The sequence below is a fragment of the Balaenoptera ricei genome, chromosome 12 (assembly GCF_028023285.1).
Source record: "Balaenoptera ricei isolate mBalRic1 chromosome 12, mBalRic1.hap2, whole genome shotgun sequence".
Taxonomy (NCBI): Eukaryota; Metazoa; Chordata; class Mammalia; order Artiodactyla; family Balaenopteridae; genus Balaenoptera; species Balaenoptera ricei.
In genome coordinates this window covers 12,327,934-12,343,256 of record NC_082650.1, presented here as the reverse complement: position 1 = coordinate 12,343,256, position 15,323 = coordinate 12,327,934, and the positions used below count along the sequence as shown (strand labels likewise).

Sequence of the window (15,323 nt, the reverse complement as noted above, 5' to 3'; positions counted from 1 at the left end):
TCATTTATCCCGAGGGTAAAATAATGTTTACTCCGTTCCAAAGACAAGGAAATGCACTGTGGGTGATTACGTGATGGGCTTAATGAAAGTGAAAATAGGTAGGGTGACAACCAGGCTTGCTGCCACATGGGATGCCTTTTTTTACCCCCTGACAATTGAATTGTTCATCTATTGCTAGCTTGTTGGAGAGAATAATACAACGTTATACTCAGAGATAAGGCTATTGTGTTTATCTGTTTTCCCAGGGTGGGGTGAATCTACCCAGTTCTTTGTGAACAGGATCTGGTTGGCAGATCAATCTGAGAAAAACTGGGAAGTGGATGCTTTTGAAAAGGCCAGTTTGACTCCATGGGTTTGGTGGGCACGTTCGCTGATCACAGCTGGCCCCGGCCAGGGTCATCCCTGGGGACAGATGTGACGGGAAGTAACGGGGTGGGGCTGTCATTGTCTCCCCACACCGTGCCTGTCACCTCTTAGGTCCTGGTCACATTAGAATCTGACACCTGATTGTATTTTTTAATCTAAGGAATCTCTCTTCCACTCCCCAATCTTTATTTCTTGTTTTGCGTTCATCTCAAACAAACAAAAATTAACTTCACTGAGAAAGAAAGGAAGAACTATAAACACAGTGTCTATTGGGATGAGTGTGGTTCCTGCATGCAGACTCAGGGACCCGGGTTGGGTGGGGATAGACTTTCTATCTCATTTTGCCCAGTGTAGCCCTCGGGAGGTGGTCTTTTGTGGAGTGAAGAGGGGAGGTGAGTGGTGTACATTCCCTCCTGATAGAATCAGAGGAAGATCGAGTGTCAGAGCCCAAAGGAACCTGAACAATCACTTGAACCCCAGGGGTTCCTAACTGGAAACACTCTGAAAGTGTATGCAACATCTTAGGCAGGTGGAAATGTTTCTTTGATGGAGGCCATGGCCTTTTCAGCAGATTTGCAAAGAGCTTGGTAACCCTCCAGTAGGAACCGATTTTACTAATAAGGGAACTGAAACAAAGGAACCTGTTCATAAGCACATAGGCAGTCACAGTGGGGACAGAACTCAGGTGGCCGTGTTTTTCTCCCAGCTCCGCTCCCCAGGTTTCACAGCAAGTTTGAAGCATCATCGGTGGGTGGGGGGCGCTTAAGCCGCAGGTTCTGCTAATTCCCCATTTATCACAGCCCGAGTCAGCGCTAATGTGATACAGAATGAGGTTTCCACTTTCCTCTAAGCAGGGACGTTTCGTCCCAAAGGCACTAGGAAGAAGGCAGGGCTGTTGTAGCTGCCAAAAATCCTTATTTTAACCTGCAGTGAAGATTCAGTCTGGCTCAGAGTTTTAGCAGGAATCGGGCCATAAATTGGGGAAAGTAGGTGTCTTAGTCCGTCAGGCTGCTGTAACACTGACTTGGACTGGGGGGCTTCTAAACAAGAGACACTTATTTCTCGCCGTTCAGGAGGCTGGGAAGCCCAAGATCAAGGCGCTGGCAGATTTGGTGTCTGGTGAGGGCCATCTTCTCTCTGAGCCCTCATGTGGAGGAAGGGGGGAGGCAGCTCCCTGGGGTCTCTCGTATAATCTCATTCGTAAGGGCTCCGCTCTCACAAACTAATCACCTCCCAAAGGCCTCCATCACACTGGGATTAGGTTTTTAATTTATGAATTTTGGGGGGACACAAACACATGGTAAATAGCAGTAGGCAAAGGCCTCTAAGAGAAAGGATGCTTTGTATTTCCTTTTTCTTTCTTTAGCATAGTTTCGTTTTCACGAGGGAGGGCTCCTTAGCCAAACAGGTTTGGCAGGATGAAGGGATTTGACAACCGTCTGCAGGACTCTGTTAGACCCTGACACCAACAGGACCATCTAATTATTGTAAAACTATAATTAGAGAGAAAATGGTAGCACACAGGGCTCCCTTGTTGTGGTCTGAGCTGTAGGTGGAAGGATTTCGTGGGATCCACGGAGAGCCCCATGTAGAAAAGGCTTTGGTGGCACCCCTGCGCGCCCCCCAGGAGAGAGTGCGATCTAGTGGTTAGCAATTCAGGCTCTGGAGTCGATTTGGCCCGGATTGGAAAACCCTGGCTCCAACACGCGTTAGCGCTTAACCTCATCTTCCTCTAAGCCTTCGCTTCCCGTCTGTCACATGGAGGCAACTGTGCCTGCTTAACGGGACTGTTTCGAGGACAAATGGGAAAATGATTGAAAGTGGATTCTGGGTCTGACAGATCCCATCTGTTTACTCTGTTGAATGTATTCTGCATTGTGAAATTATATTGTCACTTTCATATTATTTAAAAAATGAATGTTTTAACTGCACTGGGAAGGAATCAGTCCTGATCGTTCAAGTTTTAAGTTGATGATGAAAATAAGAGACTCTTGAATGACCACCTCCTGTTCACCTTTTATTTCAGCTGCTGTGTCATATGACCGACCTCAAACTTTTCCTGATTTGTTTTTTATATTTCCAAGTCAGAAAAGGGTACATTCTTGTTATAAGTGATTCTCACAAGCATAGAAATTTATAGAGTCAAAGATGACTAGTCCATATTTTTCTAAAACAGCTGCTAATAAACTTTCTAGGTAGATTGGTCTGGCTGAGCCCTCCATGTGGAAGAGCCTAGAAAATGCCTTTGATGTGCATTATTTTTACACCCGCCTACTGACCTAGCCTCATCCTGGTTTTCTTGTGACAAACGTTTGAGGAGTTTTGCACTCCAGGAAATAGTATTTTTTTTTTAATTTATTTATTTATTTACTTTTGGCAGTGTTGGGTCTTCGTTTCTGTGCGAGGGCTTTTCTCTAGTTGTGGCAAGCGGGGGCCACTCTTCATCGCGGTGCGTGGGCCTCTCACTATCGCGGCCTCGCTTGTTACGGAGCACAGGCTCCAGACGCGCAGGTTCAGTAATCGTGGCTCACGGGCCCAGTTGCTCCGCGGCATGTGGGATCTTCCCAGACCAGGGCTCGAACCCGTGTCCCCTGCATTGGCAGGCCGATTCTCAACCACTGCGCCACCAGGGAAGCCCCCAGGAAATAGTATTTTGACAGGATTATTTCCTGCTTTAGAAAGTTTCATAGCTGCTCTAGTGGTGTTGAGCACAGGAGGCGGAGTTTGGCGGGAAAGGAAGACCCACGTCCCATGTGGGGACGTGGAAGGAAGGAGAGGAGAGATGCAGACTCTTCTGGGGGACAGAGAGTCCTCACGGAGGCAGAGAATTTGGTACTGTGTTGCTGGAGACCAGTAGGTGCCCACTGATGCTATGGTGTGGGGTCTAAGACCAGGCTGGCCCCAGAGAGGGCAGGGCTGCTCCCAGCATGGCCTGTGCCTTGTGCAGATTGCAGAAGGGGCCCCCTTTGCCCCGAGGGTACACAGCACAGAGAGAGGAACAGAGCTGGATTTCAGCCCTTGCGCACCCCTTCACAGATGCTCTTGTGCAGTATGCAACGTGTGCAACTGTGCTCAGCAGCTCGGTGACGGATGCAGGAGTTCAGTCATCCCCCCCCAGCCAGGAAGAACGAAGGTAGTACTGAGGCGCAGGCTCCTGCTCACTTAGACCCAGGTTTTGGAGGGATGTGGATGGTGGAGACGGTACTGGGGAGATGGAGAGGTTAAGGATCTTCCTTTTCAGAATCTGGAGAGCATCTCCATCAAGCTTCTCCATGGCTTTGTGGACATTCGCAGCCTCTGTCCCCTCCCTGCCAGCTGCCCTCTCACATTCTTCCCGCAGCCAGGCTCTGCTCCCCTCCTCATTCTAAGGCCCCTCACTCCCTTCCCTGGCCCCTAGGATTGTGACCTTGGCTGCGAACGGCCATAGCTGTCGTACAAACACACACACATCACACACGGAGACACCCCCCGACACACACCCGTTCCCATTGCTCTTAAGAATAAAACCCGGATCCCTAATGTGCCCTGCACTGGCCTGCGGTGACCTGCCCCGACCCTGCCTACCTCCCAGCTTCCCCCCGCCCCGAGCTTGAGCTGCACCGGTGTCCTCTATCCTGCCAAGATGCCGTACCCTGAGGGCTGTGTCAAGGCTTTATTTTGAAGGCTCCCAGCTCGTATATCAAACACTCAGATGCACCCGCATGCCACATTAAATATTTTTTGGTGCAAATAACATTTTTTTTTTTTTAGTTTTATTTATTTATTTATTTATTTATTTATTTATTTATTTATTTATTTATGGCTGTGTTGGGTCTTCGTTTCTGTGCGAGGGCTTTCTCTAGTTGTGGCGAGCGGGGGCCACTCTTCATCGCGGTGCGCGGGCCTCTCACTATCGTGGCCTCTCTTGTTGCGGAGCACAGGCTCCAGACGTGCAGGCTCAGTAGGTGTGGCTCACAGGCTTAGTTGCTCCGTGGCATGTGGGATCCTCCCAGACCAGGGCTCGAACCCGTGTCCCCTGCATTAGCAGGCAGATTCTCAACCACTCTGCCACCAGGGAAGCCCGGTGCAAATAATATTTTAAAGGTTTCCGTATTTCAAATAATTTGGAGATGATTGGACTATGAGTGACTCCTTTAATTTGAACGCCTGTGACTTCTCAGCCATCTTCCACATGATCAAGTAAGAGTATCTAAAGCTGCACATTTTCCCCAAACACAGTGAAAGATTTATGACCACTAGGCCCTAAGACGGTTGATAGCGTCTTCTGTTTTATTTGCATTTTACTAAACAGTAATGTCCACTTTGTAGTTTTCCTTTCATATTCGGGGGACAATGTTGTTTTCAGGCCTCACACCTTTCTCTAACGTCCCCCCACCTCTCCCCACGTTGCCTGGCCAACTTCTGCTCCATCCTCAGATCTTGCCTCAATGTAAACTCCCCCTGGGGAGCCTTCCTGACCCTCCTTCGGGGTCAGCGCCTCCTGTCGCGTCATCTCATAGCGCTGAGTCACTTTCCTGCAGAGCACGTCCTCAGACTTTCGTTTCAGGACCATCTGTGTGACCTGCTCTTCAGGGTTGCTTTCTAGCACCAGGCAGACTATAAGTGCCGCTTTCATGTGGATGTAAGCGGCCCTTCCTCACAGTCTCGGAATAATCAGAGTCGGCCGTGTAAGCAGCAGCCAAGCTGAGTGGCATTTTCTTTTCACATTCACTGGGCTGTCATGCATTTGCCTCCTGGCAACTTTAAGAAGTCCCACCATCTTTACAGAATCAACATGCTGGTGTGGGGAAGATTGGTGCAGTTTCCAGTAACAGAATGTAAATAAAGACCCATGGCAATTCAATGTTAGTATTTTCATGGAACCAGACTGCTCGAGAGGTCACGCAAGCAAAACCTGTTCCAACGCCCCGGTCCCCGTCCTCTTCCATATCTTTCCCAATGGTCTGGGGACAGCGCGTAAGGCACACTGATCAAATTCACGGGGGCCCTGACTCAGTGAGATCCTTCAGAAGGCCTCAGTAAAAATCCAAATGACCTCAACTAGTTTATAAAATGTCCCCATAACACCAGCATGAAATTCCTTGGGATTAATGCCAGGTGGTTGGCCCCGCTGAAACCGTTCCCCTTCCCCTCCCCACAAAGGACGAGGACAGGCGGGTGGCCGGCCAGAGGGGGTTGTGGGACCCCCTGGGGTGACTGACCCCGATAGAGACTAGCCTCCTACGACATGCGCTCAGGGATGGAGGGCACCAGTGTTGGGGCCGTCCTGTGAAAGGATGTGCCCACACCCCTCTGCCCCTCACACACACCCGGCTAGTGACACACACACAAGGAACAACTCGTTTGTGGAATACTTCCTATGTGCCAGGCTCCCCACCCGGCCCTTTAGACACATTTTCTCCCTTAATTCTCATAGCACATCTAGCAAGTATTGTGTGTGTGATGGCATTTAGAAAGGTAGGGTAACTCGCTTAATGTCACGGCTGGTGGGGCTGCAGCTGAACCCCGTGACTGTCTCCCTAGCTGTCGACCTACCCAGCCAACCATCAGGATCACCCAGACAGAGGCTGAGAGAAGGATGGCAAACCTGCGGAGGTGTTTGGTTCCCCGCGCAGAGCCCGAGTAGGCCAGGAGCCTGGTGAAGGGGAGCAGGGCTTTCATGCCCTCGGGCGAGTTCCCAGCCAGGATTAACCTGCTTCCTCTCTTGAGATGTTTTGGCCTTATATTTCAGCAGACTGGTAAAGAAAATGAAGAATGTGTTGCTGGTAAAAGAAAAAAATGTTCAAACCCAGTGAATCCTAGGAAGCCCCTTATCATTCTGGGGCCTCCTATTTCAGGATTGCTTGTAACATGTCTTGCATCTCAAAGCTGCCATGGCCAGACAGAAATGTAGCCCAGGAATTCCACCTGTGACTTTAGACCGTGGCAGTTCTTGAGGGAGATGCCCAGGGAGGTGGGAACCAGGAACCAAAGGTCTCCAGTGGGACGTCTGATCTCCTTCCTCTGGCAGGAAGGCAGGCTATGGGGGAGAGCGTTTCACTAAAACCACGAGAGCTGAAAAGTGGAGAGTTGAATGAGGTAGGTGGGGTGGAGGGAAGGGGTAGGACAAAATCCAAGTACCCGATGGGTCGTTTATTCAACCTTTAACAAATATTTATCAGGGCCCTGGGATACAGTCATGAACAAACAAGCACCCTTCCTACATAAGACATAGGTTCTGACGTATGAGCTACGTGCGTGGTCTGTATGTTCTAAGACAGAAAGCCACAAAGATGTGGCTAAAATGATTTCAGTTGTAATAAGTGCAATGATGAAAGTCAGAGTCTGAGGGAGAGAATTCGGGGGGGAGGGGGTGAGAGGAGATAAAAAGTACTGCCAAGGAAAACTCTTTTAAGAGGTGACATTTCACCTGTGACTAGAGTTCAGATTCGTTTCTAGGTGCGCCGGGCAGGCCCTGAGGAGTGTTAAGTGGGAGAATGTTATCATTCTCATCACATCACTTCTGCTGCCCTGCAGGAAAAGAAGGAAGAGGGCCCAGTGGGAGAGCAGCCCCAGGGCTCTCCCTGAGGTCAGGGGGCTACACAAAGACGAGAGAAGGAGAAGTGAGAGAAGAGGGTGCATGTTTTTGGAGGCAGCCTCAGTAGGACTTCCGGGTGGGCTGGGAATAAAGGTGTGTGTGGGGGGGGGGGGGGCGTGGTCAAAAGATTTCCGTCCGCATAGACACGGCGCCATTTTTCTAGGTGGAGAAAGTAGCCGTCTAAGCAAAGGGGCCCTGGGGTGGCCGTATGGGGTCTTGGAGAGCCGGGGGCATGAGAGGGCAGGATGCACTGTGGGTCCACTGGTCGGGGTGACGTCGGTGAACAGCAGAGATGGAAATTGGTGTGAGGATTAATCAAATGCGGAACGTTCGATAAAGCCATCAGCACGGCGCTGGGAGCACTGTGATGACTCAGTAAACGGGAGCTGTCATTTCACTAGGAACGGTCCAGATCCCTTGTAGGAGCCAGGACAGGATAGGCAGAATAGGAAAGGACAGGAGTGGGACATGCAGGGCAAGGCTGGAGACACCCTATAAACGCCGTATGTCCTCTTGGGGTCACCAAGGGAAATCCAGAGAGTGGTGTCAGAAGGGAGTGGGTTTCCAGCCCTGAAAACCCGCAGGCGGGACGGGCACAGCCATCAGTCAGCCCTGGGAGGGTTGTGGGTCCTCAAGGTCAAGGGGTGGGCGAAGCCTCTGCTGTCGGACTTCTGACCGCAGAGCCTGGCCCGGCTCCTGATGCCCTTGGGTACGTGGCCCTCGGCAGCAGCAAATCCCCTCCCTCGTGCTTATCCTCCTTCCCGTGGAGAAGGTCCCCTCCAGCCCCCATGGTTTCTGCTGTTCCCCTTTCCATCTGGTCCCCCCTTCACCTCCCCACGGGGTCTGGTCTGGCCCATCCACTCAGTCACGACGTGCTGAGAACACAACTCAGTGACATGATGAGCAGGTGAGAGCCCGGGACCAAATGTTTTCCTGCCATCCCGATTCTTTCTGTGCCCAAAAAAATACACTCAAGTTTTAAATGTTCCCTGTTTCAGACTTATAAATGGAAAGGGGACCTCGATGTCAAGTCTGCACTCTCAAACTAAATTCCCACTGACTTGAAGCAGGTGTCTGACCTGAATAAGCTCCGTGGAGTCAGACGTCATAGGGAAGAACACTGATATTAGGAATCCATAGTGCCCGTCTTCTTATCAGAAAATGGCGGGAATTCTGTTTCCCTATTTCATAGGATGTGAGCTGTAATTATTGAAAGCTAATGCTTTTAAAAACCGGAACTTGAGATTTCCCAGGGGATGCTTTTAAACTCAGGCTGTTCTAACACAGACACACATGTCCACACACACACACTCTCATTCCTTCTTTTCAGACCACGCACATCTCCACAAGGTTCACTGACCATCCTAATGAAAACAGCTCACGGTGGCCGTGACCTTGCAGAAACAAAGGCCAGAGCCGCAGGCTTTAAGTAGTGTGTTCCTGATTTTAAAAGCTGCCTGCTTATGACCTTCCTTTCTAAGTTTTCCATCGAGGACAAGTCAAGATTTGAGAAGATGTCATGGTGGGGCAGTTGGGAAATGCGATGTGTGGCTTCTGTTTTCACTGTGGGGACATTCCCAGGCCTTCCTGGGTCCCTGCTTCCCTGACACAACTGGAAGTCTCTCACCTTTAAAGCCTGGGGAACCAGGTGGGCCCGGGGGTGTGGTACCTGCTCTGAAGGGAGGGACATCGGGGGAGTCAGGGTGCCCCATATGGGCAACATCTCGTGCCCCTGGAAGGTTCTGACCATCCTCCTTGCACGCCCGCTCCCCAAGTGAAGACTTCCATGTCGAAGGCACTTTGAAAGGCCAGCAGGGTGAAGCTGAAAAGAGGTTTTACAAAACCCTACCCGGGATGGGGGCATTTTCCTGATGTTCTTAGGGCAGCATGTCACACTTTTTTCCCATCTACTTAATGGCAAAGGGGAAAAAGTAAATCCCCATCTTCTGGGGGCCAAGGGCACAGCTGTGGTCATCACACACGTTGAAATAGCTTGTTTTATCACAAAACTCCTGTGTGATCATAAAAACATGTGCAAACTTTGCACTTTATTCCAGCAAGTAGGTTTGATTTAGTACACAAGTCTTGGGTTGTACTATGTCAAACTACCTAACTCTCCGACCACACCTCCCCTTCATCTTTAAATTTAATCTGTTGGAAACCAAGATCATTATCTTCCTGGCTCTTGTTCCTTCTTGTTTTCCCAAGACTGTTCAAATCTTGCAGACTTCCCTGCCAGTTTCCCAGCTTTGTTTGCTGTTTGAGTATATGGGCAGAGGTGGAGACCAAAAACAGACAAACAAACAAAAATAAATAGGAGACTGAGGAAGAAGTTCCCAACAATGTCCCATTGGCAAGTTGCATCTGCAAAAGAGTGTGTGTCACCTCTGTTCTAATACCAGGCTGGGAGGTGGAGGGAGTTAAAGGAACAGCAGCAGAAATTCCGGACAGAGTCTGTTCCTTCTACTTCCCAAGCATCACGTCAGAAAGCTCGTGAGAGCTTCGGGAGGAGACCCAGCGTAATACCCTTGTCAGTAAGTTTAGTTGAACCGTGAAAATCAGGCAGGTGACTTAACTGACTCTTCCACTGAACTGACTGTGCTTGTCCAAATATCCTCTGTACGCTGCCTTAAAGAACTTCATTCATTGCTGTGTGAATTTAGCAGATGATGCCCCAAAGGAAGATGAAAAACCCAGGGAAAAAATTAGTTTTCTTAGCTAGAGTAGGAAGTGTGCAATAATCAGGAATGCAAGAAGCATCCTGGTGATTTCTCTTTTAAGTGGTGTCCTGCCCTTCATCTAAGAGTCTTATAAATGGAGGTAATGGGGCACTTAGCACCCAAGCACTTCCCATGCCTTGGGTCCTTTGCTAACGGTCCCCCTGCAGCCTGACGCTTCATTCCCTTCACACCCCCTGAGGTGGGCTCTCTTGTCACCCTCATTCTCAGATGGCTTAAGGGGATTTAAAGACTCCCCCAGACTCACACAGCTGCAGAGTGGCAAAGTCAGTCTCCATACCCTGGTCCCTCCAACTCAGGAGACGTACCCAAACCCACACCCGCCATCTCTCTCTCTGGAGAAAACTTGCCTTTCTGCAAGATAAGGAACAATATCTAAAACCAGAACTCTAGAACCACATTTACCTTTCTGGTTGTTAGTGTATTTTACATTTAGGGCATGCATTTAGTGAGGCACTGTGTTTATTTTTCTGCCAGAGGTTATATGGTCTTTGGGGAGTTAGAATTACTTATAATAAGAAGATATTTACTTCCATAATTTAGCCAACATAGCTTTTGGATTAATTTTATTAGCTCCTGAAGCTGGAACTGTAACAACCAATTCACACAAACGCGAAGTTTTCAGCATCTTTATAAAGGCTACCTCGAGAGGGAGCTCCTTGCAAGCCTTAGATTTATTCAGTTCTCTCAGGCCTGAAGCTTGATTATAAACCGTATTTTCAGAGAATGGATTGCAATCCTGTATGAGTAGAGACGAAGTTCACAGAAGAGGCTCAAGGAAACAAAACAGAAGTTTAGGAATTTGAATCCTTAGGTGGGTGGCCATGAAGATCCAGGGATTTAAATTTTATAAAAATTACTATCAAGAGAACTTAAAGAAGAACTTCTACAGTCTTTTAGTGTGTGGAATCATAGCACTAGAAGGGCTCTTAAGAAGATAGGGAGAATTGTCGGGACTTCCCTGGCGGTCCAGCGGTTAAGACTCTGTGCTTCCACTGCAGGAGGTGTGGGTTCGATCCCTGGTCAGGAAGCTAAGATCCCACTTGCTGCATGGCCAAAAAAAGGAAGAAGAAGAAGAAGAATTGTCTTTCCCTATTGATAAGGACTTTGGGGCGGAGAGGTGGAGGTGCGGGATTCTCAGCTCTGCTCAGTAACTGGTTACGTAGTTTTCTGTACTGATACAGTATCCTGAAGCAGAGGGCACCAGGGCATTTGTTTTTGTTCTCTATAAAGTTGTATTAGCTCTTCTGAAGAAAATGCAGTGAGGCACAGTTAAAAGACAGAAAGGAAATGAGAATGGAAATCTATTTAACCCAGAAAGAAGTAAGAAAGGAGGGGCAGCGGAATTTTTAAAAATCCAGATGGGACCAACAGAAAACAAATCAGAGTAGCAGAGCTTAAATCCAACCACATCAGTAACTAACAGTAAATGGATATAAATGGAGTAAACGCTCTAATTTAAAGGCAGAGATTATTATTAAACTGGAGAAAAAGAAAGACCCAAAGACGTGCTGCCTTTAAATATAAATACAGGTAGATCAAAAGTAAAAAGATGGAGTAAATATGTCTTACAAACAGTATGCTTTAGAAAGCTGGAATAGCCAAATTAATGCAAGATAGAATAGATTTCAGGATGATGAATATTATCTGAGATAAAAGGGTCAATTCTCCAGGAACACATAACAACCATAAATCTGTAAATGTCTAGTAACAGAGCTTAAAATATGCGAAGCAAATATTGACAGAATTTAAGGGAGTAATAGACAAATCTACAATCACAGTTAGAGGTTTTAATATCCCTCTGTCAGTAATTGATAGAACAACTAGAGGAAAAAAGCATTTCCATTCATCTAGATCGGCCATCCACCAGGGACTGAGCTGGTATCAGCCAATGGGTGCTCTGCTCACGATAGGCTTTTATTTAATTTCCTTGGCTAATGAAGAAGCAGCTGTCTCTGCATCCTCTGTTGCCCAAAGGATGTCTTGAGATTGATTATAATTGCTGTGAGAGTGAACCTGAGGTCTTTACCTTGGCAAGTGAGCTGGAGAGGGTTTCCTCATCACTTGTAGGTACACTTGAGATCAACCCTGTAGTCTAGACAGGATGAGTTTCTAGTGAACAGAGTAAACTGCTTCTGCCCAAATAAGGTGAGGCCCCTTTCTCCAAGGAGCATTTTGTAACTGCTACAACACCAGCCTCTCAGGGAAGTGGGCTCCTTCAAGGGTCCTCATGTCCAATGTTTGATTATGCTGATGAGCCCTGGAGTTTGGGATTGGAGTTTTACCTCTACAGCTAAGTGACACTTAAAGACTCATTCATTATCTTACAGCCACTTCAAGCCCAGATTGTGTTGTGCCGGGAACCACTTAATAGGATTATTGCAGGACAAGGAGCAATCTCACTCTCTGGGCTCCAGTCAGATCCCCCTGTCATCCTGCCATTTACCAATTCTCAGCCTAACCGTCTCCTAAGAAGAGAATTTTTCAATCTCCTGCAGTGATTGGAACTAACAGTTTTCCCAGCCTGCAGAAAGAATGGATTGAAAATTGTGGACATGCAATCAGGATAATACAGAGCAGTTATTTAGGTTAAAGCATCTGATGCTCCTGGATCACTTAAGATACGTGTGGTTGTAGAGCCTCGACTCCCTGGCCTGGTCTGAAAGTAATTCTTATTTTGAATTTAATTTTTTTTTAGTTCAATTTAAACTTTATTTTCTAAATTAAAGGCAGTTAGAAAATAGAAGATCTGCTCTTATCCAACTCTGTGGTGGCAATAAGTACATTCAACCTCAAGTTGAACCAAGAAGCCAAATTAAAGAAATTGCACATGTTTGGTGGTAGGGAGAGAATATCCTAGATCAAAATTTTGTCAGGCAAAGGGAAGTAGCCCTAAAGTGTATTTAATAAATAGGGAGCTGGTTTCCAATGGGTTTTCATCTATAGACCAATAACATGCATTACATAAAATCCTACCCAGAGCAGGAGAAAGTCAGAAAAACATTAGGGACTAATCCATGGAAAAGAGATAGGACTGAATATTCGGGCTAGTCTATGAATCACTCAGTCCCCTCTGCCCTGAGACACTCAGGTTCCCAAGTCAATTCTTTTATTTTTAGAATCAAGATTGTGATAAATGCAATATTTGTTTCTTTTGTACAGTACATTTTGCATCTATTGTTCTTTCCATCTGGTTTCCTCAGATAGGTGAGTAACTCTGCCTGATGCCAAAGAAAGCCTTTGTGTGCCCCTTCAATCCTTGCTGGTCCCATTGGTGGGTCCCCAAATGGAATATGGCATTTTTCCATTTTGTCTTTAGTGAAAGTAACAGAACATGAAAGACTTTTTGCTCCAGCCTCCTAAAAGGCCCTACCATTTTACCCTAACTTTTATTACTATTTAGATAATAAGGGGAAAGGGGGTGTTAATGGTATTGTTTCAGAAATATTCTGATAAATCATCTAAATTAGTTACTTTTCTTCTAATGGTTTAATTACATCTTCCAAAGGGAAGAAAGACATTTGGAGCCCATTTATTTTCATGTAATTGATGTAGGAAAGGGGGAAAAGGTGACACACTTTGAGCACTTTAATCGAAAAAGAGCAAAGGACTCAAGTCAAGTAGGTCACCAGTTATTGATTTTGTGCCCTTGGGCATGCAAGTCTCTTCTGAGCCTGTCCCCTTGTCTATAGACTGGGGGGTTCTGTTCTTCCCTGTTTGCGTCATGAAGCAGTGTGAGAACACACTGCAGGGGAGAGGCTAATACAGTGAGAGGCCTCATGGACAATCCTTATTTACAAGTTTTCATTATAATTTGGAACTTTTCTTTTCACTTAATTATCCCTTCTCATTGCTAGTTTGTCTGTGCCCTAATCTCAGGCCGTTATTCTTACTATGGCATCTTCTTACTTTCCTTTTTTCTATTTGCTCATTCACTTGGCAGATCAGCTATCGTGTTTCATCCTTATTTACCATGTAACCAAGCTTCATTTTCTATTATTATTTTTTTAAATGGAAGTATAGTGGATTTACAATATTATATAAGTTTCAGGTGTAAAACATTTTTACATTTTTTAAAGGTTATACTCCAGTTATAGTTATTATAAAATATTGGCCATATTCCCTGTGCTGTACAATATATCCTTGTAGCTTATTTATTTTATTTTTAAATAGATATTTATTGGCGTATAATTGCTTCACAATACTGTGTTAGTTTCTGTTGCACAACAAAGTGAATCAGCCATATGCATGTACGTGTCCCCATATCCCCTCTCTCTTGAGTCTCCCTCCCATCCTCCCTATCCCACCCCTCTAGGTCATCGCAAAGCACTGAGCTGATCTCCCTGTGCTATGCTGCTGCTTCCCACTAGCTATCTATGTTACATTTGGTAGTGTATATATGTCGATGCTACTCTCACTTTGCCCTAGCTTCGCCCTCCCACCCCACGTCCTCAAGTCCATTTTCTATGTCTACCTCTTTATTCCTGCCCTGCAACTAGGTTCATCAGTACCCTTTTTTTTTTTTTAGAGTCCATATATATGCGTTAGCATACGGTATTTGTTTTTCTCTTTCTGACTTACTTCACACTGTATGACAGACTCTAGGCCCATCCACCTCACTACAAATAACTCAATTTCGTTTCTTTTTATGGCTGAGTAATATTCCACTGTATATATGTGCCACATCTTTATCCATTCATCTGTCGATGGACATTTAGGTTGCTTCCATGTCTTGGCTATTGTAAATAGTGCTGAAATGAACATTGTGGTACATGTCTCTTTTTGAATTATGGTTTTCTCAGGGTATATGACCAGCAGTGGGATTGCTGGGTCATATGGTAGTTCTATTTTTAGTTTTTTAAGGAACCTCCATACTGTTTTCCATAGTGGTTGTATCAATTTACATTCCCACCAACAGTGCAAGAGTGTTCCCTTTCCTCCACACCCTCTCCAGCATTTATTGTTTCTAGATTTTTTGATAATGGCCATTCTGACCAGTGTAAGGTGATACCTTATTGTAGTTTTGATTTGTATTTCTCTAATAATTAGTGATGTTGAGCATCTTTTCATGTGCCTCGTGGCCATAGGTATGTCTTCCTTAGTGAAATGTCTATTTAGGTCTGCCACCCATTTTTTAATTGGATTGTTTGTTTTTTCGATATTGAGCTCCAAAATATACAATTTTGGAGATTAATCCTTTGTCTGTTGTTTCATTTGCAAATATTTTCTCCCATTCTGAGAGCTGTCTTTTTGATAGTTTCCTTTGCTGTGCAAAAGCTTTTAAGTTTCACTAGGTCCCATTTGTTTATTTTTGTTTTTATTTCCGTTACTCTAGAAGGTAGGTCAAAAAAGATCTTGCTGTGGTCTATGTCAAAGAGTATTTTTCCTATGTTTTCCTCTAAGAGTTTTTTTTTTTTTTTTTAAACATCTTTATTGAAGTATAATTGCCTTACAATGGTGTGTTAGCTTCTGCTTTATAACAAAGTGAATCAGTTATACATATACAGTATGTTCCCATATCTCTTCCCTCTTGCATCTCCCTCCCTCCCACCCTCCCCATCCCACCCCTCTAGGTGGTCACAAAGCACCGAGCTGATCTCCCTGTGCTATGCGGCTGCTTCCCACTAGCTATCTATTTTACA

At 46.1% G+C, this 15,323-nt stretch overlaps 1 protein-coding gene across 1 annotated transcript in view; it reads left to right on the top strand.

Moving 5' to 3' along the window:
- Positions 1-15,323, top strand: part of SCAF8 (SR-related CTD associated factor 8) — a 171,148-nt gene that overhangs the window by 140,433 nt on the left and 15,392 nt on the right. The window lies entirely within an intron of this gene.